Source organism: Mobula birostris, chromosome 5 (assembly GCF_030028105.1).
Source record: "Mobula birostris isolate sMobBir1 chromosome 5, sMobBir1.hap1, whole genome shotgun sequence".
NCBI classification, from domain to species: Eukaryota; Metazoa; Chordata; class Chondrichthyes; order Myliobatiformes; family Myliobatidae; genus Mobula; species Mobula birostris.
In genome coordinates this window covers 48,374,086-48,401,347 of record NC_092374.1, presented here as the reverse complement: position 1 = coordinate 48,401,347, position 27,262 = coordinate 48,374,086, and the positions used below count along the sequence as shown (strand labels likewise).

Genomic DNA, 27,262 nt, shown 5'->3' with positions numbered 1-27,262 from the left:
AAACTAGAATGGTTGGGGGGACGGAATCAAATTAAGGAGACTAGGAGAGGGGAGGTTGATGTAAGGGAAAAAGAAGAAGAAGATAACAAAGTTGTTTGCTCAATTAAGGATAAACAGAGTGGGAGGTGGAGAGTTTCTTAAATGCATCTATTTTAATGCTAGGAGCACTGTAAGAAAGGTGGATGAGCTTAGAACATGGATTGATACCTGGAAATATGATGTTGTAGCTATTAGTGAAACGTGGTTGCAGGAGGGGTGTGATTGGCAACTAAATATTCCAGGATTTCGTTGCTTCAGGTGTGATAGAATAGGAGGGGCAAGAGGGGGAGGCGTTGCATTGCTTGTCAGAGATTATCTAACAGCAGTGCTCTGGCAGGATAGATTAGTGGACTCATCTAGGGAGGCTATTTGGGTGGAATTGAGGAATAGGAAAGGTGTTGTGACACTTATAGAGGTGTATTATAGACCACCCAATGGGGACTGAGAACTGGAGGAGCAAACTTGTAAGGAGATAGCAGATATTTGTAGTAAGCACAAGGTTGTGATCGTGGGAGATTTTAATTTTCCACACATGGACTAGGAATCCCATTCTGTAAAAGGGCTGGATGGTTCGGAGTTTGTAAAATGTGTGCAGGATAGTCTTTTGAAGCAATACATAGAGGTACCAACTAGAGAAGGGACAGTGTTTGATCTCCTGTTAGGGAATGAGACAGGACAGGTGACGGAGGTATTTGTTGGGGAGCACTTCGGGTCCGGTGATCACAATACAATTAGTTTCAGTGTAATTATGGAGAAGGATAGGTCTGGACCTAGGATTGAGATTTTTGATTGGAGAAAGGCTAACTTTGAGAATATGCGAAAGGATTTAGAAGGAGTGGATTGGGAAAATTTGTTTTATGGGAAGGATGTAACAGAGAAATGGAGGTCATTTAAAGGTGAAATTTTGAGGGTTCAGAATCTTTATGTTCCTGTTAGGTTGAAAGGAAAGGTTAAAAGTTTGAGAGAGCCATGGTTTTAAGAGATATTAGAAACTTGGTTCAGTAAAAGAGAGAGATCTTCAATAAATATAGACAGCTTGGAGTTAATGAGGTACTCGAGGAATATAAAGAATGTAAAAAGGATCTTAAGAAAGAAATTAGAAAGGCTAAAAGAAGATATGAGGCTGCTTTGGCAAGTAAGGTGAAAATAAATCCAAAGGATTTCTACAGTTATGTTAGTGGCAAAAGGATCGTGAGGGATAAAATTGGTCCCTTGGAGAATCAGAGTGGATGGCTATGTATGGAGCCAAAAGAGATGGGGAAGATTTTGAACAATTTCTTTTCTTCAGTATTCACTAAGGAGAAGGATATTGAATTGTGTAAGGTAAAGGAAACAAGTAAGGCAGTTATGGAAAGTATGACAATTAAAGAAGAGAAAGTACTGACACTTTTAAGGACTATAAAAGTGGATAAGTCTCCGGGTCTGGACAAGATATTCCTTAAGACTTTGAGGGAAGTTAGTGTAGAAATAACAGGGGCTCTGACAGAAATATTTCAAATGTCATTAGAAACAGGAATGGTGCCGGAGGATTGGCGTATTGCTCATGTGGTTTCATTGTTTAAAAAGGGTTCTAAGAGTAAACCTGGCAATTATCGGCCTGTGATTTTGACATCAGTGGTGGGTAAATTGATGGGAAGTATTCTTAGAGATGGTATATATAATTTTCTGGATAGACAGTGTCTAATTAGGAACAGTCAACATGGAAAGTCATGTTTGACAAATCTTATCAAATTTTTTGATGAGGTTACTAAGAAAGTTGACGAGGGTAAAATGATGGATGTTGTCTATATGGATTTCAGTAAGGCCTTTGACAAGGTTCCACACGGAACGTTAGTTAGGAAGGTTCAATCGTTAGGCATTAATATGGAAGTAGTAAAATGGATTCAGCAGTGGCTAGATGGGAGATGCCAGAGAGTAGTGGTGGATAACTGTGTGTCAGATTGGAGGACGCTGTGTAGCGGTGTGCCTCAGGGATCTGTAGTGGGTCCAATGTTGTTTGTAATATATATTAATAATCTGGATGATGGGGTGGTAAATTAGATTAGTAAGTATGCAGATGATACTAAGATAGGTGGTGTTGTGGATAATGAGGTAGGTTTTCAAAACTTGCAGAGAGATTTAGGACAGTTAGAAGAGTGGGCTGAAAGATGGCAGATGGAGTTTAATGCTGAAAAATGTGAGATGCTACATTTTAGTAGAACTAATCAAAATAAGACATAAATGGTAAGTGGTAGGGCATGAAAGAATGCTTTAGAACAGAGGGATCTAGGAATAATGGTGTATAGTTCCCTGAAGATGGAATCTCATGTGGATAGGGTGGTGAAGAAAGGTTTTGGTTTGCTGGCCTTTATTAATCAGAGCATAGAGTATAGGAGTTGGGATGTAATGTTGATTTTGTATAAGGCATTGGTAAGGCCAAATTTGGAGTATTGTGTACAGTTCTGGTCACTGAATTATAGGAAGGATGTCAATAAAATTGAGAGAGTACAGAGGAGGTTTACTAAAATGTTGCCTGGGTTTCATTTCCTAAGTTACAGAGAAAGGTTGAACAAGTTAGGTCTTTATTCCTTGGAGCGTAGAAGGTAGAGGGGAGACATGATAGAGGTATTTAAAATTATGAGGGGGATTGATAGAGTTGGCGTGGTTAGACTTTTTCCATTGAGAGTGGGGAAGATTCAAACAAGAAGGCATGGGTTGAGAATTAGAGGACAAAAGTTTAGGGGTAACATGAGGGGGAACTTCTTTACTCAGAGACTGGTAGCTGTGTGGAATGAGCTTCCAGCAGAAGTGGTTGAGGCAGGTTCGATGTTGTCGTTTAAAGTTAAATTGGATAGATATATGGACAGGAAAGGAATGGAGGGTTATGGCTGAATGCAGGTCGGTGGGAATAGGATAGGGTAAGAGTTTGGCATGGACCAGAAGGGCCGAGATGGCCTGTTTCCGTGCTGTAATTGTTATATGGTTATATGGACCCAAATGCAAGACACAGACACTGAATTACAAAGAACAGGACATGACTAGAATAGGGACGTGACAGGATACACCCAAGGAGCAGGGACAAGAACGCAGACTAGGGCTTGGACCCCGAGCCAGAGACTGGACAAGGACCCAGAACCTGGGTCTTGCCTCGGGCTCGGGCCCCAGAACCAGGCATGGACATGACATGACTGCAGGACTGGATGCTGGGGTCTTGAGGCTTGAGGCTTGGAGACAGGCTTGGGGTCTTAAGGCTTGAGGCTTGGAGACAGGCTTGGGGTCTTGAGGCTTGAGGCTGGGGTCTTGGTCTTGAGTCTTGAGGCTGGAGACAGGCTGGGGTCTTGGTCTTGAGGCTTGAGGCTTGGAGACAGGCTGGGGTCTTGGTCTTGAGGCTTGAGGCTTGGAGACAGGCTGGGGTCTTGGTCGAGGCTTGAGGCTTGGAGACAGGCTGGGGTCTTGGTGTAGAGGCTTGAGGCTTGGAGACAGGCTGGGGTCTTGGTCTTGAGTCCTGCAGGCTGGGGTCTTGGTCTTGAGTCTAAGGTACTTCGAGGCTTGGGTATGGACTCTGAGCCGACACTTGGGTATGGACTGGAGGCGACACTTCACCTGTGAGTCAGCTGGGGTGATATACTGCGTCCGGTGCTCCCGATGTGGCCTCCTATATATTGGCGAGACCCGACGCAGACTGGGAGACTGTTTCGCTGAACATCTATGCTCTGTCCGCCAGAGAAAGCAGGATCTCCCAGTGGCCACACAGTTTAGTTCCACGTCCCATTCCCATTCTGATATGTCTATCCACAGCCTCCTCTATTGTAAAAATGAAGCCACACTCAGGTTGGAGGAACAACACCTTATATTCCATCTGGGTAGCCTCCAACCTGATGGCATGAACATTGACTTCTCTAAGTTCCGCTAATGCCCCACCTTCCCCTCGTACCCCATCCATTATTTATATATAAATATATATATATTCTTTTTCTCTCTCTCCTTTTTCTCACTATACTCCTTGCCCATCCTCTGACTTCCCCACTCCTCCTTTCTTTCTCCCTAGGCCCCTAGGCCTCCCATCTCATGATCCTCTCATATCCCTTGTGCCAATCAACTTGCCAGCTCTTAGCTTCATCCCTCCCCCTCCTGTCTTCTCCTATCATTTTGGATCTCCCCCTCCCCCTCCCACTTTCAAATCTCTTACTATCTCTCCTTTCAGTTAGTCCTGACGAAGGGTCTCGGCCCAAAACATCGACTGTAACTCTTCCTAGAGATGCTGCCTGGCCTGCTGCGTTCACCAGCAACTTTTATGTGTGTTGCTTAATATCATCAGCATATGTCTGAAATTTGCTGTCTTTGTGGCAGAAAAAGATAAAAAATGTGAATTACAGTAAATATATAAATCTTTGCTGTAATTCACATTTTTTCATATATATATATGTATATATACAGTATATGGAATAGTTGAATTAAATAAGTATTGCAAAATAGAAATTAAAAATAGTGAGGTAGTGTTGATGGGTTCAAAGTCCATTCAGAAATTGGATGGCAAAGGGGAAGAAGCTGTTCCTGAATCATTGAGTGTGTGCCTTCAGGCATGACCTTGGTGATGGGAGCCCTTAACGATGGATGCCACTTTTTTGAGGGGTCACACCCTGAAGATGTCCTGGATACTATGGAGGCTAATGCCCATGATGGAGCTGACTAAGTTTACAATCCTCTGCAGCTTATTTTGATCCTGTGCAGTAGCCCTCCCATACCAGACAATGATGCAGCCAGTTAGGATGCTCCCCACTGTACATCTGTAGAAATTTGTGGGTGTTTTTAGTGACATACCACATCATCTCAAACTACTAATGAAATATAGCTGCTGTTGTGCCTTCTTTTGTAGCTGCATTGATGTGTTGAGTCCAGGATATATGGTCAAAGATATTGACACCCAGGAACATGAAGTTGCTCACTCTTTCATCACTTCTGAACCCTCTATGAGGACGGGTGTGTCTTCCTCCATAATATGTGACATGACTGCACCTATAACATATGGCAAGGTGTCACAGCAAGCTTCACTGGATGAGGTGGATCATAATGTGTGAGCAGTATCTGAGATCATCGTTTCCTTTGTCTTTTGGAAAGCCACTTCATATTGCTTTGTCTATTGCCATTTCTTCCTGATCTGATGATAATGAATTCAAGCTGGTGCAGCACAGTAGCCAGGTTGGGTAGGAACCTGTTATAGTAATTGATTAATCCTGAAATGGGCTGCAACTCTTCACATCCTTTGGCTTTGGGGTATCCACCAGTGCCTGAATTTTCTCAGCACACTTGCATGGTCCTCGTGCATCAATAGTGTGACCACAGTAAGTGATGCTTGGTTTAAGAAATCACACTTGTCGCTTCATGCTCTGAGCTCACAATCTTCTAATGCTTTTAATGCTATCTTGAGATTTTGCTTTCTGCTAGAGTGCAGGTAAAGATGCTATTTCAAAAATAAGCCTATTATAGTGATAAAGACCTTTGTGAGTATTTATGGTGAGAAACACTTGGACTCTTCTATCTCCATCTGTAGATAGGTCTCAGCTAAATCCATTTTGCTGAAGTGTTTTCCTCCAGAAAGGTGTGCAAAGATATCCTCTATCCTGGGCAGAGAGTAATGATCTATTTTCAGTATTGGGTTGGTGGTGACCTTACATTCATTACAGACCCTGACAGACCCACCCTTCTTGCCTATTGGTACCACAGGTGTTGCCTACGTGCTCCACTCAACCTTGGAAAGAATTCCTTCAGTCTCCATGCAATCTTGCTCACTGGCTACTTTATTACGGATGGTATAAAAACCAATGGGCTTTGAATAGCTTGGGTGTGGCATTTTAATTTCGCATTATTTTACTGCCAATATGTTTGAGTGTTCCAATGCCATCCTGGAACGCTGCTGTGGCACCATCCAGTACCTTTCATAATTCGCTTTCAGTTGACCCTATTGCAGGGGATGTGGCATGCAAATGGGGGATGGATCTCCTATCGAATTGTAGTTGCCTCAGCCAATCACATCCCCACAATGGTTGTCCTCCTGTGTTTACCACATAACAGGCCCAGTATGGCTTGATGCTTGTTGTATCTTACTGTTAGAAATGGCATTCCCGTAGAAGTTATCTTTTTTACAGTGTACAGAGTTTCTTCTTTGTTATGTTAAATTTTAAATGGCTACTTTGTTATGTTAATCTTTTAAGCTGCTGCGTAAGTGAATTAAAATGGCTTCTATGTTATGTTAAATGCTGAGAAAGTCTCCAGCTAGACATTTCCTTGGGTTATAACAGATAGCAGGTGTACTATCAGCCAATGGGTGTCTATGTTATTCTTTCTTGGGGTGATATGCTGTCTCATGTGACTGGGAACCAGGGGCTTTTGGCGGGGAGTTGGAGGAGAGACCGTGAGGACGACGGACGTGCGGGAAAGCTCAGATTGATCACTCCAGGCGGTCCCGAGCCGCAAGTCGATGGGGTCAGGGTGGTCCCGAAGAGGTCCCCGAGCTCCAATGTGTGCACGAAGAACTTGAACTTTGATAAGTCTGGCGCCTTTTCCATTCCTTTTTTTGTATTGACCTTATGTTAATCTCATAGATTTAGTAATATTTATAAAGTGTAATTGGTAAAATATATACTGTGGGCTGGCTGATGATTGATGTTTGAAGCCGATTTCGGTGGCAGTTGTACAGCAACCGACACAACTGGGAGACCAGGCGGGCAGCGGATGGGGTTTCCCCTAGATATATATGAGCAAATATAGCTGAGCGTTACATTGTGGGGGCTGACATTCGGGTTTGGTTATTCGGTAAAGCTGTAATAGTCACCACGTTAAGTAAGTAGTGCGGAGATGGATCGAGATAAGATTGTAAATTGGTGTGAGTTAGAGGATGTACTGGTGAATCATGTGTGCGTGCTAAGTGAGGTGGATTTCCACATTTCAGGAGATGTACTAGTGCAAGGGTTGAGTTTGATTAAAGGTATAGGGCAGATAGAACTGGTAGCTAGAAGGTGTGGGAAAGAAGTGGAATCTAGCTGGGTGTTGGTTCGGACGAGTGCTAACGTCATGACGTTGGAACTGCCAGCGACGGTCAGTGTCCAGGGGGAGGCGGGGCCGTGGGGTCTCCACACCCTCCCGGAGGAAGAAAGTGAGGAGACACCGGAGGAGGAGCTAGATGAGACCCCAGGGGAGGTGCCAGTAGCCAGTGGTGGAGAGTTAGAGTGGGAAGGCTTGGCCAGGGCCTGTCCCCCAGCTGGGGGTGAGACCTGCGAGTTAGCGGCCGCCATTACCTCCCTGGTGAGAAGGGTCAAGGGGCTGAGAATTTTCTCAGGAGCCATGCCCACCCCAGAAGGGGAGGACGACTACGAGGTATGGATTGAGAATACGTCCCAGTTGTTAGAGGCGTGGTCAGGTTCAGATGAGGAAAAGAGACAGCGATTGGTGGAAAGTTTGAGGGGAGGGGCAGCAAGTGTAGTCCGCGAGCTGAGGGTGGAACAGCCCTCGGCTTCCCTGGTGGAGTATCTGGAAGCTTTGGAGGGAGCATTTGGAATGTCAGGAGATCCCTGGGAACTTTTAGCAGAGTTTCACCACATGGGGCAGGGTAGAGGGGAAAAGCTCTCAGAATACATTTTTCGGCTGGAAAGAATGCTTACTGGGTTGCGGCATCGAGGGGTAGTGAAGGCGGACAAAGTGGCGAAGTTGAGGATGAGTCAGGTATTTCGTGGTTCCCTGGAGGAGGACAAGGTGGCTTGGAGTATCCGGCAGTCCTATAAAAGGAGCCCCCCTCCATCATATGGGCAGAGAGGTGTGGGAGGAGGAGAGCGCTTTGGGCCAGAAAAGGGGCTCGCACCACCGGGGACGGTCCTCAGTGGTTCAGGAGGTGGTAGCTCGTTTGAGAACAGAGAAATCCAAGGGGTCCCAGGGGGAAGGGACCCCCTGCTTGAGGGGATGGACAGGGAAAATACCTCCTTTGGGGGACGGCCCGCACTGTGGGTTGGGAGTGGGGGGCATCCCGGGAGGACAGGGGCGGCAGGTAGCGTGTGCTATAACTGTGGGAAAAAGGGGCATTTCCGCTGGGAATGTGAGTGGCCGGGTGTGTGCTATAGCTGTGGGAAAGTGGGTCACTTTCGGAGGGATTGTGAGAGACAAGATGCCCCGCAGAGGGAAAACCCCGGGCCACTAAGAAGGGTGAGATGTTGGGAAACTTAGGAACGGACTAGAGTCTCAGGAGGAACACGTTGCCGGAAATCAGCCATGGAACCCCCGAAAGCACAAGCCCTTATTCCAGATGGACTGGTGGGACCCTGTTCCAGCGTGTCCCTACGGATAGAGGGAATCTTTGCAAGAGCCATCCTTGACACAGGATCGCAGGTTACCTTATTGAACGGTCGTTCTACAACAAATATCTGAAGCATTTGCCAGTAACTCCATTTAATGCACTGGAGATTTGGGGCATAAGTGATGGCGATTACCTGTACGATGGGTACCTGTCAGTGAGATTGGAATTCTCGGAGGCGACGTGGGAGTGTCGGAAGCCCTTGAGACATTGGTGTTGGTTTGTCCAGACCCGGTGGAAACCAATGGCGCTGCCCTGCTGGTGGGGTCTAACTCCCCTCTTGTGCGACGGCTCCTGGGAGCCTGTAAGGAGAAGGCGGGGGAGAACTTTCTGGAGACCCTCTTGGTACACCCAGTGTTTCGAGCAGTGTTCGAAGAAATGGGTGACCCCCAGGGGCTGGTTCCTGGGTGCAAACGAGGGACGGTGTGGTGTACTGAGGCGAGGCCTAAAGTGATACGGCCAAGGGAGCTGGCATTAGTGATGGGGACCCCCAGATTCCCTGGAGGCCCTGCTAGTAGACGCCCCAGAAGACCTTGAAGGGGAGTCCCGATTCCCGGCTGGGGCGCTAGTGAGACCTGAATTGCAGAGGCCCTCAGCTGTACAGGCACGGCGGATGGGGGTGATGGTAAGGAACATAACGGAGCGGGAGATCACCTTTAAGCGCGGGATGCCCCTTGCACACTTGTTCCCGGTGACGGTGATGTCCAGCGCCCCCGTGAAGCCCACTGGAGGGAAACTATTGGAGAACAGGGGGCAGGTGACCGAGGAGGCCTTTAATTTTGAAAACTCCCCTGTACTGCTGGAGTATAAGAGCAGGCTGGTGGAGAAGATGCTGAAGTTAGGGGGTGTCTTTTCTCAGGGTGAGTTTGATGTAGGGTTTTCCAAGAGCACTCGGCACACCATTCGGGTGACAAATGACACCCCGTTTAGGGAGAGGTCGCGGCGGTTGGCCCCAGCAGATGTGGAGGATGTGCGACAGCACTTGCGGCAGTTGAAGGATGCAGGGACTATTGTGGAGTCCCGGAGCCCCTATGCGTCCCCCATAGTAGTGGCAAGGAAGGAAAATGGGAAGGTACGCATGTGCATGGACTATAGGACCCTGAACCGGCGCATTGTCCCCGACCAATATACGGTCCTGAGGGTGGAAGATGCCTTGGCCTGTTTAAGTGGTGCGCAGTGGTTCAGTGTATTGGATTTGCGGAGTGGGTATTACCAGATTCCGATGAGTGAGGCCGATAAAGAGAAGACGGCCTTTACCTGCCCCCTGGGATTTTTTCAGTTCAAATGAATGCCCCAAGGCATATCGGGGGCCCCAGCCACCTTCCAGCAGCTCATGGAGAGGACAGTGGGGGACATTAACCTACCGGAGGTATTGGTGTACCTGGACGACCTGATAGTGTTTAGATCTACGTTGGAGGAACATGAAGAGCGGCTGCTGAAGGTGCTGAGTCGGCTGAAGAAGGAAGGGTTAAAACTTTCCCTGGATAAATGTCAGTTCTGTAAGACGTTGGTCGGCTATGTCGGACACATAATCTTGTGAAATGGAGTGGCCACTGATCCGGCTAAGATAGCCACGGTGTCCACTTGGCCGAGACCCCAGCAGGTGAGCGCCTTGCGCTTGTTTTTGGGGTTCCGTGGGTATTACTGGCGATTCGTGAAAGGATACGCGAAAATGAGTCACCCTTTGAACCAGCCATTGTGTGGTTATCCACCTGTGGGGAAGAAAAGGAAGGGAGACCGAGGGCCGGAGTTAGGAGGATACTTGAACCCAGGGGAGCCTTTTGGATCAAGGTGGGATGCTCAATGTGAGGAGGCGTTCCAATCCCTGAAAAGGGCGCTGACACAGGCCCCAGTGTTGGCTTTTGCCGATCCTTGGAAGCCGTATGTGCTACACACTGATGCCAGTTGCGAGGGTCTGGGGGCTGTCCTGTACCAGGAACAGGGCAACGGATTGAGGCCGGTGGCGTTGTCAGCCGGAGCTTGTCGCCATCTGAGAGAAACTATCCCACTCACAAGCTGGAGTTCTTGGCGTTGAAATGGGCGGTGGTGGACAAGTTGAGTGACTACCTATACGGGGCCCAGTTTGAGGTGAGAACTGACAACAACCCCCTCACTTATATCCTGACCTCGGCGAAGCTGGACGCTGCTGGGCACCGGTGGTTAGCGGCCTTGACTGTCTATGAGTTCAGCCTGAAGTACCAGCCGGGGAGTCGGAACATCGATGCAGGTGCTTTATCTCATCGGGCGCATGACAGGTCGGGCACGGATGAGGAGTGGGAGAGTGTCCCTGCCCTGGGAGTGAAGGCCATGTGTCAATTTGCGAGCGATGCTGAAGCAGGAGCCCTGATGGGGCTGGATCAGGCAGTGGATCAACTGGGGGCTGACGATGACGCGCTACCTACTGTTTACTGTAATGTGACTGCTCTGAGGAACAGGCAGCTGCCGGAGTTGAGCCCCCAGGAAGTGGAGGCGGCTCAGCGTGGTGACCCGGGCATTGGCACTATCTGGTACACGGCTAAAAAGGGGGATATGGTTCAGGTGGAGAAGGCGAAACATGCCTCCGTTCCCCTACTACTGAAGGAGTGGCCCCGGTTGAAGCTGAAGAACCAAGTCTTGTACCGGGTCACGTCGCCGCTGGACCACCCCCTGCGCTGGCAGCTGGTCATGCCTGAGAAGCATCAGAAGACCGTGCTCCAGGCACTACATGATGATTCCGGGCACTTAGGGGTAGAAAAGACCTATGGATTACTCAAGGATCAGTTTTACTAGCCCCGGATGGGGGGCAGGTTGAGGAATACTGTAAGACATGCAGTCGTTGCATCAGGAGGAAGACCCTGCCCGCGCAGGCGGCTCCTTTGGCCCACTTGCAGAGCGCGGGACTCGGGGACCTGGTGTGTATGGATTTCCTGTTTATTGAGCCAGACACCAGCAACACCGCGAATGTCTTAGTCATCACAGATCACTACACTAGATACGCGCAGGCATTTCCCACTAAAGCCTGATTTATACTTCTGCATCAAAGCGTCACCGTAAGTACCGCGTCGCCACAAACCCTACGCAAAGCCGACGCAGAACCCTACACGAGAGCCTGCGTGGCTGCGACGCGCACCTCTCCCAAAATGTAACCACGCGTCGCAGCAACGCAGACCGTAAGAACTGTGATTGGTCCACTTAGTAGCATCGCATTTCATCCTACGCTGCAATAGCTTCCCATTGGGCAACTGAAGGGCAGGGAAGGAACTCTGGCTGCAATGCTTTCCATAAAGCTTTACAGACCTTCGAAATTATGGAGGATACATTTCGCTTTTACGAAAAAAGACGCTCGCTTCTTGTTTACCCCAAGAAAGACTACCATGACCATGAAGCCTTGCGCGGGCAGGTGTGTGCGCATGCGTGACTTGTGCAAATTGCACAGCGACGCAGACACACCAATGCATAAGTATAAATGCTCACAACGAGCGTAAGTCACTTGCGTAGGTTACGGCGTTGAGTTAGCGCAGAAGTATAAATGAGGTTTAAGGACCAGAAAGCGACTACAGTGGCGAAGGTGTTATGGGAGAAGTACTTTGTTCATTATCGCCTCTCCTGGCGGATCCATAGTGATCAGGGACGGGACTTCGAGAGCAGGCTTATCCATGAACTACCGGGTATGCTTGGGGTTGAGAAATCCAGGACCACACCCTATCACCCGCAGGGTGATCCTCAGCTCCAGACGTTTAACCGGACCCTGCTGGACATGCTCGGCACCCTGGAGATCAGACAGAAGAGCAAGTGGAGTCAGCACATCGCCCATTTGGTTCACTGTTACAATTGTACTCGCAATGACGCTACGGGGTACTTGCCTTATTATCTGATGTTCAGATGGGAAGCGAGGTTGCCCATTGACCTGTGTTTTAGGATTGAAGCGGGTGAAATACCTTCGAAGCCATATCTGAAGTACGTGTCTGATATGAGGAGAGAGTTGAAAAGGGCATACGAGTTGGCTGAGGCGGCGGCCACCAAGCAGAATCAGAGGAATAAGAAGAGGTATGATCAGAGAGTAAAGTTCGCCCAATTATTGTCGGGAGACCGAGTCCTTATCCAGAATTTAGGACTACCTGGTAAGCACAAGTTGGCGGACCGTTGGGCAGCTACCCCCATGTGGTGGAGAGTCAGATGCCGAATCTCCCTGTTTACTGCGTGAGCCCCGAGGATGGGAAGGGGCCTGTCAAGGTACTCCATAGGAACTACCTGTTGCCTCTGGGTCAAGAGGTGCAGGTAGACCCAGAACCCGAATGGGAGATTACGGCTAGTACGAGGACTCTGCGAGGGCACAGGGCGAGGGAAGAGCCTGCCACGAAGGAGACGGGGCCGGTCCCCACCTCGAGAAGGGATACGTCATCGGAAGACAATGATTCGGATGTGTGGCACCTGTTTCCAGAGAAGGTGGAACCAGAACCCGAGGCAGAGGGCTCACAGGTGCTGAGGGGTCCCGGTGAGGGGGAGGGTCCGACAGGTAGGCCTGGAGGGTCCCCTGTGGTATCTGAACTGGAAGAGTCAGCAGAGGAGGTACAGAGGTCTCAGAGAAGTAGGCCCCCCCCCCCGGAGAGCTTGACCTATAAAGCGCCGGAGAACAGAGTGTGATCTCTACAGCACTGGGAAGTTATGTCACTGCTTTATGCACCTTGGTTGGGTTTTGTGTTTTGCAAGGAGCAATGGTGAACTCTGTTAATGTCCTGAGGGCATGACTTTAATTTGGTTGGGGGAGAGTGTACGGGGCTTCTTCTTTGTTATGTTAAATTTTAAATTGCTACTTTGTTATGTTAATCTTTTAAACTGCTGTGTATGTGGGTTAAAATGGCTTCTGTGTTATGTTAAATGCTGAGAAAGTCTCTAGCTAGACATTTGCTTGGGTTATAACAGATAGCAGGTGTACTATCAGCCAATGGGTGTCCATGTTATCATTTCTTGGGGTAATAATGCTGTCTCATATGACTGGGAACGGGGTTTTGGCAGGGAGTCAGAGGAGAGACGGAGAGGACGGCGGATGTGCGGAAAGACTCCAGGCGATCACTCCAGGTGGTCTCGAGCCGTGAGTCGACAGGGTCCGGGTGGTCGCCAAGAATTTCTGAGCTCCAACTTGTGCACGAAGAACTTGAACTTTGATAAGTCTGGCACCTTTTCCGTTTCCTTTTTTTGTATTTAACTTTATTAATCTCATAGACTTAGTAATATCTATAAAGTGTAATTGGTAAAACGTACAGTGTGTGCTGGCTGATGATTGATGTTTGAAGCTGATTTCGGTGGCAGCTGTACAGCAACCAACACAACCGGGAGCGTCCACGTGCGCGGCGGACGGTGTTTCCCCCGGATATATACGAGCCAATATAGCTGAGCGTTACAACAGTATAAGTTGTTAGCTGGATATCTGCAGGCTTCAGTTCAGTATTTTGAAATGTTGTTCAAACTCTATTTGTGGAATTACTGGAACAGCTGAGTCAGAGTCCAATTCCATTTAAATTTATTTGCCGTACACTTCTGATGTAAGATGTTTTGCTTGTCTCTTGTTAGTTTTCAGATTATAAATCTTCAGGCTACGCAGTCCTGTGTCACTCATCATTCTCAGATTTTTCATCAATAGCATAAAGATTTGTGCTCTTTTTGAAACTACAACTTGACTTTTTATCTTTTTGTCTTCCCTGTGCAGTCCATTTATTTGTGGCTGCCTGATATGCTCTTTGTATGTATACCATTTTCTTGCATTTTCTGTGAGTTTTGACCTTAAACCTGTGTTGCTCTGGTATATGAAAGCCCCTGCCACAACAGTAAATCAATTTGTTTGGCCAGATAGGTTTTTGTTTAGACTTTGCAAATTTGTTCATGCACACTTTCATTCTTGACTGCAACTCAGTTGCATCTCCATCTGCTGTTTCCATTGATACAGCAATTTCAACTGTTCTTTTAAATGTGAGCTGCTCTTCAGTTAGGAACTGTTTTTGAATGCTTTCTTGTAACATTCCATAAACTAAGTGATTTCTTCGTGCATCATTAAGCTCATCACTGAACTGACAGTGCTTGTACAATATCTTCAGTTCAGTCACTTTAGCAGAAATGGACTCCCTTACCTTTTGATTCTGCATATGAAACCTAAACGATCTGCAACCAACAATGATTTCAGTACTAAATGGTTTTGCATTACTTCCATGATGTCAGAAAAGCTCATTTTGGCTTGTTTGGTTGGAGGAGTTAAACTTCTAAGCAAAATGTATGCACTTCCACCTATTGCACTCAACCAATCTGGCATTTGCTTTGCATTGGCTGTTTCATTCACTTCTATATACTGCTCAATTTGCTCAATATATATCAGCCAGTTATCCATTGTGTTATCGAACACATCTGTCTTTCCAATGCAGCCAGCCATTTCTGTTTTCTTATCATTTATTATTATTATCACCTAATACTCACTGTTCACCATTTTATGCCTTTTTTTAACTCGAATGTCTCGTTGTGCTTCTGAAGGAAAAAAAACATGCTGTGCTTCAACAGGTACGTAATCATCTTGGGTTTGTCTTAAGACAACCTCGACAGCACTGTTATGTTTTGTAACCCCAGAACATAAAACTAATTGAAAGAAAAAAATGGAGCTGAGGATAACTTGTGTATGCTTCATTTTTACTTTAGTGAGGCACGCAGAGATATGATGTGGTGGCATAATGATGTATGCCATTCATGTACTTCTTTGTATAACCCATAATGAATTATGTAAACAACACAGAATGCTCAATCAAACATATTTACAACGTTGCTCAAATAATACTGAAATATTAAATACACAACTGGCTAAATGTAATAGTGTTTGTCAAGTGTGTTCAGAAAAGTATCCTTAATCAGTACATAGGGGTTCCATCTAGAAAGAGTGCAATACTAGATCTCCTATTAGAGAATGGGACAGGGTGGGTGACAGAAGTTTTGTATTTAGTGATCATAATGCCATTAGTTTCAAGATAATTATGAAGAAGGATAGGTCTGGTCCTCGGGTTGAGATTCCAAACTGGAAAAAGGCAGATTTTGATGGTATCAGAAAGAATCTGGCAAATATGGATTGGGTACAGGTTGGTTTCTGATAAAACTGTATCTGGCAAGTGTGAGGCCTTCAGAAGTGAAATTGTGAGAATCTGTATGTTCCTGTCAGAATAAAAGACAAGGACAAACAGGTTTAGGGATCACAAACAAGAGAAAATCTGCAGATGCTGGAAATCTGAGCAACACACACAAAATGCTGGAGGAGCTCAGCAGGCCAGGCAGCATCTATGGGAAAAAACACAGTCGATGTTTCAGCCCAAAACCCTCTGATGGGACTGGAGGAAAAAAGTTGAGGTTTAGGGATCCTTGGTTTTTGAGAGATATTGAGGCCCTAGTTAAGAAAAAGCAGGAAGTGCTTAGCAGGAAGGAGCAAATGAGGTACTTGAGATATATAAGAAATGTAAGACAAATGAGAAGGAAATCAGGAGGGCTAAAAGAAAGCATGATGCTACTCTAGAATACAAGTAAAGGAGAATCTCAAGGATTTCCGCAGATAGAGTTGGAGCAAGAGGATAATAAAGGACAAATATGGTCCTCTGCAACATCAGAGTTGTCTTCTATGTATGAAGCCCAAAGAGATGGGGGAGATCTTAAATGGATTTTTTTTCATCTGTATTTACTTGGGAGACAGAGACAGGGTCTACCGAAGTGAGGCAAAGCAGCAGCGAGTTCACGGACCATATACAGTTACAGAGGAGGAGATGTTTGATTTCTTGAGGCAAATTAGGGTAAATAGATCCTCAGGGCATTGGACCCTGTGGATGGATAGTGCAGAAATTGAATGGGCACGATCAGAGGTATTCAAAACTTCCTTAGCTGGAGGATTAGAGGATAGCTAACTTTGTTCTGTTGTTAAAGAAGGGCTCTATGAATAAGCCAGAGAATGAGCCTGACATTGGCAAAGGGTATGTTATTGGAAAGTATTCTAAAGGACCAGATATATACATAAGTAATTGGATAGACAGGGACTGATAAGGGACAGTCCACATGAATTTGTGTGTAGTAGGTCATGTCTAACCAAACTTATAGAGTTTTATGAGGAAATTACCAAGAAATTTAATGAAGGCACGGCAGTGGATGTTGTCTACATGGGCTTTAGCAAGGCCTTTATCGTACCTCAGAAAGCTGTTGGGTAAATATCTTCATTGGGTCTCAACACCTCTCAGTGTAACTAGATCTTGGACTTTTTGATAGAAAGGCCACAGTAAACTATTGCTGTCAGATACATCTCTAGTCCCACCACGCTGAGCTCCCGAGGGCTGTGCGCTCAGACCTCTGCTGTTTACACTGTTGATGTATGACTGTATTGCTAGGCCCAGTTCAGACCAAATCTTCAAGTTCTCCGATGCCACAACAATGACTGGCCTCATCGACAACAACAACAACGAGATGGCATAAATAGATCAGGTAGAGCAGCTGGTAGAATGGTGTGAACACAACAACTTGAGTCTCAATGTGGACAAGAGCAAAGAGACAATTCTGGACTTTAGGAAGGAGTAGCTAATCGCTCCTCACTGCACATCCATGGAGAGAGTTAGCAGCAAAATGTTTCTGGGAGTGTACATAGTGGACAATCTCACCTGGTCCCTCAACAATGCCTCTTTTGTCAAGAAGAAAGTGTCTCCACTTCCTGAGGGCATTGAGGTGAGTGAGTCTATACACCTCCCACCCATTCTAACCAATTTTTCCAGGAGCACTATCAAGAGTGTCCTGACCAGCTGCATCACCATCTGGTATGGGAATTGCAAGGCATTTGACTGCAAGACCCTACAAAGGGTCTCTCTTCCACCCATTAGAGATGGTTATCAGGAGCACTGCATGCACAGGGCCCTTAGCATTGTCTTTGATCTATCTCATCCATCCAACAATCTCTTTGACCCCTATCTAAGGCAGAAGGTACCATACCATTACCACAAGATCTGTTAGGACAGGAAACAGCTTCTTTCCCCAGGCCATGAGACTACTGAGTTCCCTGTTACCACCCAGGTCTCATCATGAATGAAGCCCCAGTAGTGTTATACAGTTTTTATTTTAACTTATATCGTACATTTGTTAATTTATTTGTGGTAATGTTATTTTATATGTTATGTGTGTGAGTAATATGTACTGCGTTGTGCACCCTGGTCCAGAGGATCACTGTCCTGTTTGGCTGTATAAATGTGTGCAGTTGTATGATAATAAACTTGAACTTCAACTTTAGATTGACAAAGTGCGACATGGGAGGATGGTCAAGAAGTTTCAGTTACTTGGCATTAAATTGTATTAGACATTGGCTTCAGGGGAGCGTCCAGACGGTGGTAATAGATGGGTTGCCTCTTTGACAGGAGGCCTGTGACAAGTGGTGCACCTCAGGAATTGCTGCTGGGTCCATTGTTGCTTGCTCTCTATATCAAACAACTAGGTGACAATGTGGTAAACTGGATCAACAAATTTGCAGATGACACCACGATTGGGGTACAGTGGACAGCGAGGAAGACTATCAGAATCAGGTTTACTATCACTGGCTTTTGTTGTGAAATTTGTTGTTTTTGTGGCAATAGTACATTGCAAAACATAGTAATAAAAATTGTGAATTACAGTGAATTTGTATATATTAGTTAAATTAAGTAAGCAGGTGCAAAAATAGAAATAATAAAGTAGTGAGGTAATGTTCATGGGTTCAAAGTCCATTCAGAAATCTGATGACAGAGAGGAAGAAGTTGTTCCTGAATCACTGAGCGTGTGCCTTCAGGCTCCTGTATCTCCTTCATGATGGTAGCAATGAGAAGAGGGCATATCCTGGGTGATGGAGGTCCTTAAAAATGGATGCAGCCTTTTTGAGGCATTGTTCCTTGAAGATTCCTGGATACAGCAACTAGTGTCCATGACGGAGTTCACAACTTCCGGTAGCTTCTTTTGACCCTGTGCAGTAGCCTCCACCCCCATACCAGGCAGTGATGCAGCCAGTCGGAATGCTCTCCATGGTACAGCTGTAGAAATCTGCAAGTGTCTTTGATAACGTATCAGATCTCCTCAAACACCTAATGAACTAAAGCCACTGCTATTCCTTCTTTGTAACCGCATGATATGTTGGGCCCAGGATAGACCCTCAGAGATGTTGACACCCAGGAACTTGAAATTGCTCAACTTTTTTCCACTTCTCATCCCTCTATCTGGTGTGTGTTCCCTCATCTTACCCTTTCAGAAGTCCACAATCAGTTCTTTGGTCTGACTGACATTGAGTGCAAGGTTGTTGCTGTGACACCACTCAACTACCTGACTACCTGATAAAGGTTGAATAGGCTCGGATTCATTCCCTCAGATGTTGAAGAGTGAGGGGAGATTTGATGGAGTTATACAAAATTATGAGGGGTAAATCCAAGCAGACTTTTTCCACTGAGTTTGGGTGAGACTAGAACTAGAGGTCATAGGTTAAGGGTGAAAGGTGAATTGGATAAGGGGAATATGAGGGGGAACTTATTCACTCAGAGAGTGGTGAGAACATGGATCTAGCTGTCAGCAGAAGTGACGTTGGTAATGTACCTGTCTTAATCACTTCCTCTGGAATCTCATCCCATATGTTGACCACCCTCTGGCTGAAAAAGTTGCCGCTCTGATACCTGTTAAATCTTTTCCCCTTCACCCTAATCCTGTGCTCTTTAGTTCTTGATTCCCCACCCTGGGGAAAAGACTGAGCATTCACCTCGTGGTTTTATGCGCCTCTCTATGATCACTTCTTATTCTGCTGCACTCTAGTGAAAAGAGTCCCAACCTGCCTAACCTCTCTCCATAACTCAGTTGCCGAAGTTCCGACCCCATGATTGTGATTGCGTCTGAGTGTCTGCACAAAGGTCTTGTTTTTGCAGTCTTTTCTTTCCATTATCTTGTTTCATTCATGTGTAATTTATCTGCTGTGCGCTGTCCACTACGTACATGTTGTTGCTGTTGCATGCAAGCTTTTCTTTATACCTACACCAGACTGTCCTTGCGCACATAACAATAAACTCGACTTGAAGTTTTCCTGTTCACAAATATGCCTATTATAAATGAATGCATTAAATCGATGTGTAATTATGTGTCAATAGACATGTTGGGGCCATATGGTAGTGTAGTGGGTAGCACAACTCTTTACAGTGTGGCGGGGTCCTGAATTACCCCTATGAACTGTGCTTTTGAAAAGAGAGCGAGAGAGTTATTTAACACCTGTAACGGTCTTTGCCCCACTGACCCACCGTTGCCTAGGGTAAATAGCCTTCAATCCCGCCAAACAGTGCAATTGCTTTGGTGCGGATAAGGTGTGAGTCGCCCAATGAACAGCCACAACACAACTATGAAACAATATACCAAGTGCGAGTAAAGAATTATACTTCATAGCAAATTTTTGGTGATGGGTTAGTAGAAATAACTACAAAAAAAATAGGCACCACATAAGTAACTTATCAGTCTTGTGCACATAATATTCTAATACGTTGGGGCTCACGCCTTCGATTCCCTCCACACGTCCTTCCGAGACTCCGGCCACCATCCGAACTCCCGAGGTCCGGTGTCTGCCGCCCCGGAACCGCTCTCTGTTCCACACACGTCCGTCCTCCCCACTCGCCTCCCGAAAAGCCCGTGCTCCTCAACTCAGCACACATATACAAGATAATAGAACATGACTTCCATTGGCAAACAAATGAATACAATTTCCATTATCTCCCTGTATAACCCGAACATTGCAGTTACAGAGAACCCCTTGCTTAGCAGTTAACAATACGAGAAGCCATTTTAATATAACACTTCAGAGAAGCCATTTTGGTAATAAGCGATCAACAGTTAACAGACCACCTAGTATACTGAGAGCCCTACATTCTTCCCCCACCGAAATAAGTCATGCCCTCATGATGCTCAGATAATTCACCATCCCTTCCTGCAGAACACACAGCCCAATCCACGTGCAGAAAGCAGTGATCTGACTCCCCAACACAGTGGAGATCACACCTTGTTCCCCAGGTGTTACGTAGGCCAACCTCTCTGGGGGTTTCTGACTCCGCTGAGGCCTACGCACCCCCTTGTCTACCCCTTCTGCCTCGGACACTACAGGGGACCCTTTGAAACTACGAGACAAATCCTCCCCCGAGCAGTCACCTAGGCCCCTCTGCACCTCGGAACCCCCTATCTCTGGTCCAGGCCCTACATTCTCTCTCCTCCAGAGCCCTGTGGTGCCACAGACTGCCCCTCAGTAGTCCCTTCTAACCCAGTGGGGGAAAGGCCAGGAGTCTCTTCCTCTGTCCCCGGAGCATCAGCGAATAGCAGAATGTACCAACCATCCCAGTCATCATCTTCTGTATCAATATCCCTCACAGGGGCTGGGCCCAGGCCCGTCTCTCCCAGGGTAGGCACGTCCTTCAACCTGCGGGGACGCAGAGTCCTGGCATGGGGTGCAGCCACCTCGTCAGGCTCCTGCTCTACCTGCACACCTTGCCCCAGGGGCAACAGGTGATTCCGATAGAGAATCTTGACAGGCCCCTTTCCATCCTCAGGCCGTACCTGGAAAACCGGCAGGTTTGGCATCTGACTTTCCACCACATAGGGTGTGGCTACCCAGTGATCAGCCAGCTTGTGTTTTCCCGGTAATCCCAGATTCTCCTCTTATTTCCCTGATTCTGCCGGGCAGCAGCCTCCCTGGCCAACTCATACGCTCTTTTCAGTTCCTGCCTCATATCAGACACATACTTCAAGTAAGGCTTCGGCGACACCTCACCCGCATTAGCCCTGAAACAAAGGTGAATGGGCAACCTTGCCTCACACCCAAACATGAGATAATAGGGCGAGTAACCAGTAGCTTCATTGCATGTGCAGTTGTAACAGTGAACAAGATGCCCAATATATCGACTCCAATGACTCTTTTTGCTAATTTCCAAAGTCCCGAGCATGTCTAGTAGCGTCTGATTGAACCTTTCCGGCTGGGGATCATCCTGCGGATGATAGGGCATGGTTCTCGATTTCTCAACCCCCAGCATGCCCAGCAACTCATAGATGAGTTTGCTCTGGGAAGTCTCGTCCCTGGTCACTATGCATCCGCTGAGGAAGACCATGATGCACAAAATACTTCTCCCATAGCACTTTTGCCGCTGTAGTCGCCCTCTGATCCTTAGTAGGAAAAGCTTGCGCACACCTGGTGTAGTGGTCTGTAATGACCAGGACATTTGCCGTGTTGCTGGCATTGGGTTCCATGGACAGGAAATCCATACACACCAGGTCCAAAGGCCCCGCACTCTGCAAGTGGGACAAAGGGGCAGCCTGCCCGGGCAGCATTTCCGTCGTATGCAACGAATGCAGGACTTGCAGTACTCTTCAACCTCTGTCCTCATTCGGGGCCAGTAAAACTGATCCTTGAATAATCCATAGGTCTTTTCCATCCCCAAATGCCCAGAGTCATCATGAAGAGACTTCAACACAACCTTCCGATACTTCTCCGGCAGGACCAGCTGCCAACACCGAGGTCGGTCCGGGGGTGACGTTACCCGGTATAACATATGGTTCTTCAACCTCAACCGAAGCCATTCCTTCAGCAACAGGGACGCGGGACCGTGCTTGGCCTTCTCCGCCCGTGTCACATCCCCCTCTTCCACGGCATGCCAGACCGGGCCTATGTCTGGGTCATCTCGCTGCACAGCGGCCATTTCCCCAGGGTTTAACCCTGGCAACTGCGTGGTCTTCAGTGCAGTCATGTCGCAGTACCCTAAGGGCAGAGCATCATCGGATGCCCCCAATGAGTCCACTGCTCGCTCTGGCCTCTCCTTCTCCTCAGCCTGCACGGTGATAGCAAACTGGCACATCGCCTTCACCCTGGATGCAGGAACACTCTCTCACTCCTCGTCCTTCCCTGGCTTCTCATGGCCCCGTCAGGACAGCGCAACCGCGTCCACATTCCGGCTCCCCGGCCGGTACTTCAGGCTGAAATCATATGAAGACAAAGCTGCCAGCCACCGATGGCCTGTGGCATCCAGTTTCACCGAGGTCAGGATGTAAGTGAACGGGTTGTTGTCTGTCTGCACCTCAAACTTGGCCCCGTAGAGATAGTCACTCAGCTTATCCACCACCGCCCATTTCAACACCAGGAACTCCAACTTGTGAGTGGGATAGTTCCTCTCCGAAGGGGACAAACTCCGGCTGACAAATGCCACAGGCCTCAGGCCAGCACCCCGATCCTGATATAGAATGGCCTCTAACCCCTCATGACTGGTGTCAGTGTGTAGCACATAGGGCAATCGACGGTCTGCAAAAGCCAGCACCAGCACCTGAGTCAACATCCCCTTCAGTGACTGGAAAGCTGCTTCACATTTGTCATCCCATCTCTGTCCGAAGGGCTCTGACATGTTCAAATATTCTCCCACCTCCTGTCCTTTCCTCCCTTTCTCCCTCTGTCCCAGGGGAGGGTAGCCATGCAGAAGCTGGTTCAAGGGATGACTCACCTTGGCATAGCCCTTCACGAATCTCCGATAGTACCCACAGAACCCTAGGAACGAGCACAGAGCACTCATGGTCTGGGGCCTTGGCCAGGTGGTCACTGCTTCGATCTTAGCCGGGTCGGTCGCTACACCATTCCACAAGACAATGTGTCCAACACAGCTAACAGACGTCTGACAGAACTGGCACTTGTCCAGGGAAAGCTTCAACCCTTTCTGCTTCAGCCGGTTGAGCACTTTCATTAGCCTCGCTTCGTGTTCTTCCAAGGTGGATCGAAATACTATGAGGTTGTCCAAATATACCAGCACCGAGCAGGTTCATATCCCCCACCATCTTCTCCATGACCCTCTGGAAGGTGGAAGGGGCTCCCGGTATGCCCTGGGGCATCTGTTCAAACTGATAAAAGCCCAAAGGGCAAATGAAGGCTGTCTTCTCCTTATCGGCCTCACTCATCGGGATCTGGTAATACCCACTCCTCAAATCCAGCATGCTAAACCACTTCGCCCCACTCAGGCAGGCCAGCACATTTTCCACCCTGGGGACTGTGTACTGATCTGGGACCGTGCGCCTGTTCAGTGTTCTATAGTCCACACACCTACGAACCTTCCCATTCTTCTTCCGGGACACTACGATAGGAGACGCAAATGGGCTCCAGGACTCCGTGATGATCCTGGCCTCCTTCAACTTGCCCAAATGCTGCCGCACGTCTTCGACATCTGTCGGGGCCAGTCGCCGTGATCGTTCCCTACACGGCGTATCCTCAGTCACCCGTATGGTGTGGCGTGTGCTCCTGGAACAACCCACATCAAACTCATCAAGGGAAAAATCATCTGTCATCATCAACATCTTCTCCACCAGCCTCCGCTTCCAACCCTCCGGTACAGGTGATGCCCCAAAGTTAAAAGCTTCAGCAGTCAACTTAGGCCTTTTTCCCCGGCTGCTCTTCCCCAACTGGCCTCACGGGGGCGCTATGCATCACCGTCACCGGGAACAAATGCGCCAGAGGAATTCCTTGCTTAAAGGTGAGCTCCGGTGCCGTAGTGTTCCTGACGATCACCACCAGCCTGCGTGCCTGCACCACCGAGGGCTTCTGCAACTCGGGTCTCACCAGCACCCCAGCAGGGAATCTCGGCTCCCCCTCGAGATCTTCCGGGGTGTCCACTAAAAGAGCTTCACCCTCAGGTACCCCCGGGAATCTAGGGATCCCCATCACTCTCACTACTTCACCTGGCCGCACCACCCTTGGCTTCGACTGGGCACACCACACAGTGCCTCGTTCACACGTCGCGTCCAGCCCAGAGCGACCCCACGCTTCCTCAGAAGCAGCTTGGAACACTGGGTGCACTGACAGGGTCTCCAGAAAGTCTTCACCTGCCTTCTCCTTGCAGGCTCCCAGGAGTCCCCACACAATGGGGGTGTTGGTCCCCACCACAATTGACACACCCCCAGTCTCACTAGGATCGGGGCAAACCAATACCAGGGCCTCATGAGCCTCAGACACCCCCACCTCAGCTTCCAGGAACTCCAGTTTCACAGACAAATAACCATCATACGGGTAATCACCATCACTGATGCCCCAAATCTCCAGTGCGCTGAAAGGTGTCAGGGGTAGATGCCCCAGGTACTGATTGTAAAACAACAGGAACAGTAATGTAACCTGCGACCCTGTGTCGAGTATGGCTTTTGCATCTATCCCCTCGATCCCTATCGACACACTGGATCGGGGCTCCACCAATCCTTCTGGGATAGGGTCTTTTCCTCTCGAGGGTCCCGCGGCACATTGTTGGGAACGTATTTTCCCAGAGACTCCAGACTGTTCCCTCACTGAGTCTCCTCTAAGTTTCCCAAACTCCCCCCTTCCTGCTGGGACACCCGGGGACTCTCCCTCCGAGAGGCTCCCTGCCGTTCACATTCACACCTGAAGTGCCTCTCTTCCCCGCAGTCATAGCACACGCCTCGCTTCGCCAGACCCTGGCCTCCGCCTGGCCTCAGTGCCGTCCGTCCCTTCTGGGAGAGGCCTTCCCCGCTACTCCCCTCCCATGGAGGGACCCCACCTGCCGCAACTCCTTTATGTGCCTCCCGCATGGAACTGAGCCCAGTCATTTCACCACAAGAGGCTGCTACTGAGGACTGCACCTTGTTAACAGAGCCTTCTTCCGCTTCCAATTAATCCTCCTCCTCCCTGACCTCTCTGAGCAACTGAACAAAAGATCAGGGGGGACGCGCACTACGAGACTGCCGAAGGCTCTTAGCGGTCACATCATGTCTCTGCGTGCCCCTGACTACCTGGTCGATCCTTATCCGATCCACCTTGCCGGCCGAAATGACCCCCCCGGCGCCTCAAGCAGTCTAGCCTCCGCTCAAGTCGGAGAAGATACTCAGAAAGCTTCTCCCCTTTCTCCTGACGTAGATTCTGAATCCCCCCTAGAAGCTCCACCGTACTTCCCGTCAGCCCAAGCACCTCCTCTAGGGCGACTAGACACTCCTTCCAGAAGCCAGGAGCTGGTTAATTCTCACCCCTTTTACCACCTCAGCTGCCGCCCCTCTCAAACGGTCCCCCAATCTTTGCCGCTTCTCCTCCTCAGAACACTGCCACTCACCTAGCAGCTGAGAGGTATGTTCTAACCAGGATTCGTAATCCTCTTCCCCCTCGGGGACTGGGTTTTTACCTGAGAAAATTCTTAACTTCTGTCGCAGATTCACCGCTCGGTTCACCAAAGAGTTAATGGCCGAGGCCAACTCAGAGCCCTCCCCCTTCCGTGGGGCAAGAGAACCAATTACATTCTCCAAATCTGACCACCCCCTTCCTTCATCCTTCAAAAACAATTGGACCCGTTCGCTAAAATCTCCACCCCTAGCTTCGGGCAACCCCTCTGGTGTTTCATCAAACCCTTCCTCCGTGACAGTGTGTACGCCTCATGGCCCCACCTCACCTACGTCACCGATAGACGGCGGCAGTCCCAATTCCTTGACGTCAGCACCCGTCTGTATGAGCAGAAAGGTTGAATCTCCCATTTTACCTATCTTTCTGCTTAAAATCTCAACCTTACCGATAGCTCTGACCATACTCAAACATCGAATTAACACATCATCCGGGGTACGTATATCCACCCCACTTAACAGGCAGGCATGAGTAACTGGGACATCCTCGATCTCACACCAAAGTTCGATCTTATCCATGTCCATCCCTTTTAATTCAACCCGGACGACTTACCACTCATCCTGACAGAATTCAAATCGCGGAATGAGCCCCCAAATGTAATGGTCTTTGCCCCACTGACCCACCATTGCCTAGGGTAAATAGCCGTCGACCCTGCCAAACAGTGCAATTGCGGATAAGGTGTGAGTCGCCCAATGAACAGCCACAACACAAATATGAAACAATATACAAAGTGCGAGTAAAGAATTATACTTTATAGCAAATTTTTGGTGATGGGTTAGTAGAAATAACTACAAAAAAATAGCCGCCACATAAGTAACTTATCAGTCTTGTGCACATAGTATTTTAATACGTTGGAGCTCACGCCTCTGATTCCCTCCACACGTCCTTCCGAGACTCCGGCCACCATCCGAACTCCCGAGGTCCAGTGTCCGCCGCCCCGGAACCGCTCTCTGTTCCACACACGTCCGTCCTCCCCGCTCGCCTCCCGAAAAGCCCGTGCTCCTCAACTCAGCACACATATACAAGATAACAGAACATGACTTCCATTGGCAAACAAATGAATACAATTTCCATTATCTCTCTGTATAACCCAAATATTGCAGTTACAGAGAACCCCTTGCTCAGCAGTTAACATTACGAGAAGCCAGTTTAATATAACACTTCAGAGAAGCCATTTTGGTAATAAGCAATCAACAGTTAACAGACCACCTAGTATACTGAGAGCCCTACACACCAACATGTTGTTTTGAAACGAGAGAGAGAGAGAGAGAGAGAGAGACGAAGACTAACTGTTGGACTGTCACTTTAAGGCACTGGAAGTAACTTTTGGATTTCTGCTGAGTTGGAGACAGCACCGAGCAGAAGGCAGCGTTGTTTAATGGCCACTGGATGTTATGATTTTCCGCAGGTTGTTGATACTTCTCAAGGACAGTTCACCTGTTTGCATTTCTTACACAGAGAGAAGAAGGAGAAGTTACTTGAATGACAGTTGATGCTCAGCACGGGAAGATAAAATAGGAGGTCAGATGATAGACCTCAGACACATGTTTGGACACTGAATGAGCATTGTTGTGCCCACAGAAAAAGTGGGTTTTGGAGGATCGATCAGGCGGATCGATCCGTCGCTCTTGCAGTGGAAAGGAAAAGGGGTTGACTGGTGGAGACTTGTCCATGTGTCCACCCTTGCATGGGGAGATAGCTCCACCACAGAAAACCGGTCCCCTTTGTTAAAGTCACAGTCGGTGACT

At 48.1% G+C, this 27,262-nt stretch overlaps 1 pseudogene; it reads left to right on the top strand.

Moving 5' to 3' along the window:
* Positions 1–6,873: 6,873 nt before the first annotated feature.
* LOC140198349 (paraneoplastic antigen Ma2-like) lies at positions 6,874–8,232 on the top strand (annotated as a pseudogene).
* Positions 8,233–27,262: the final 19,030 nt, after the last annotated feature.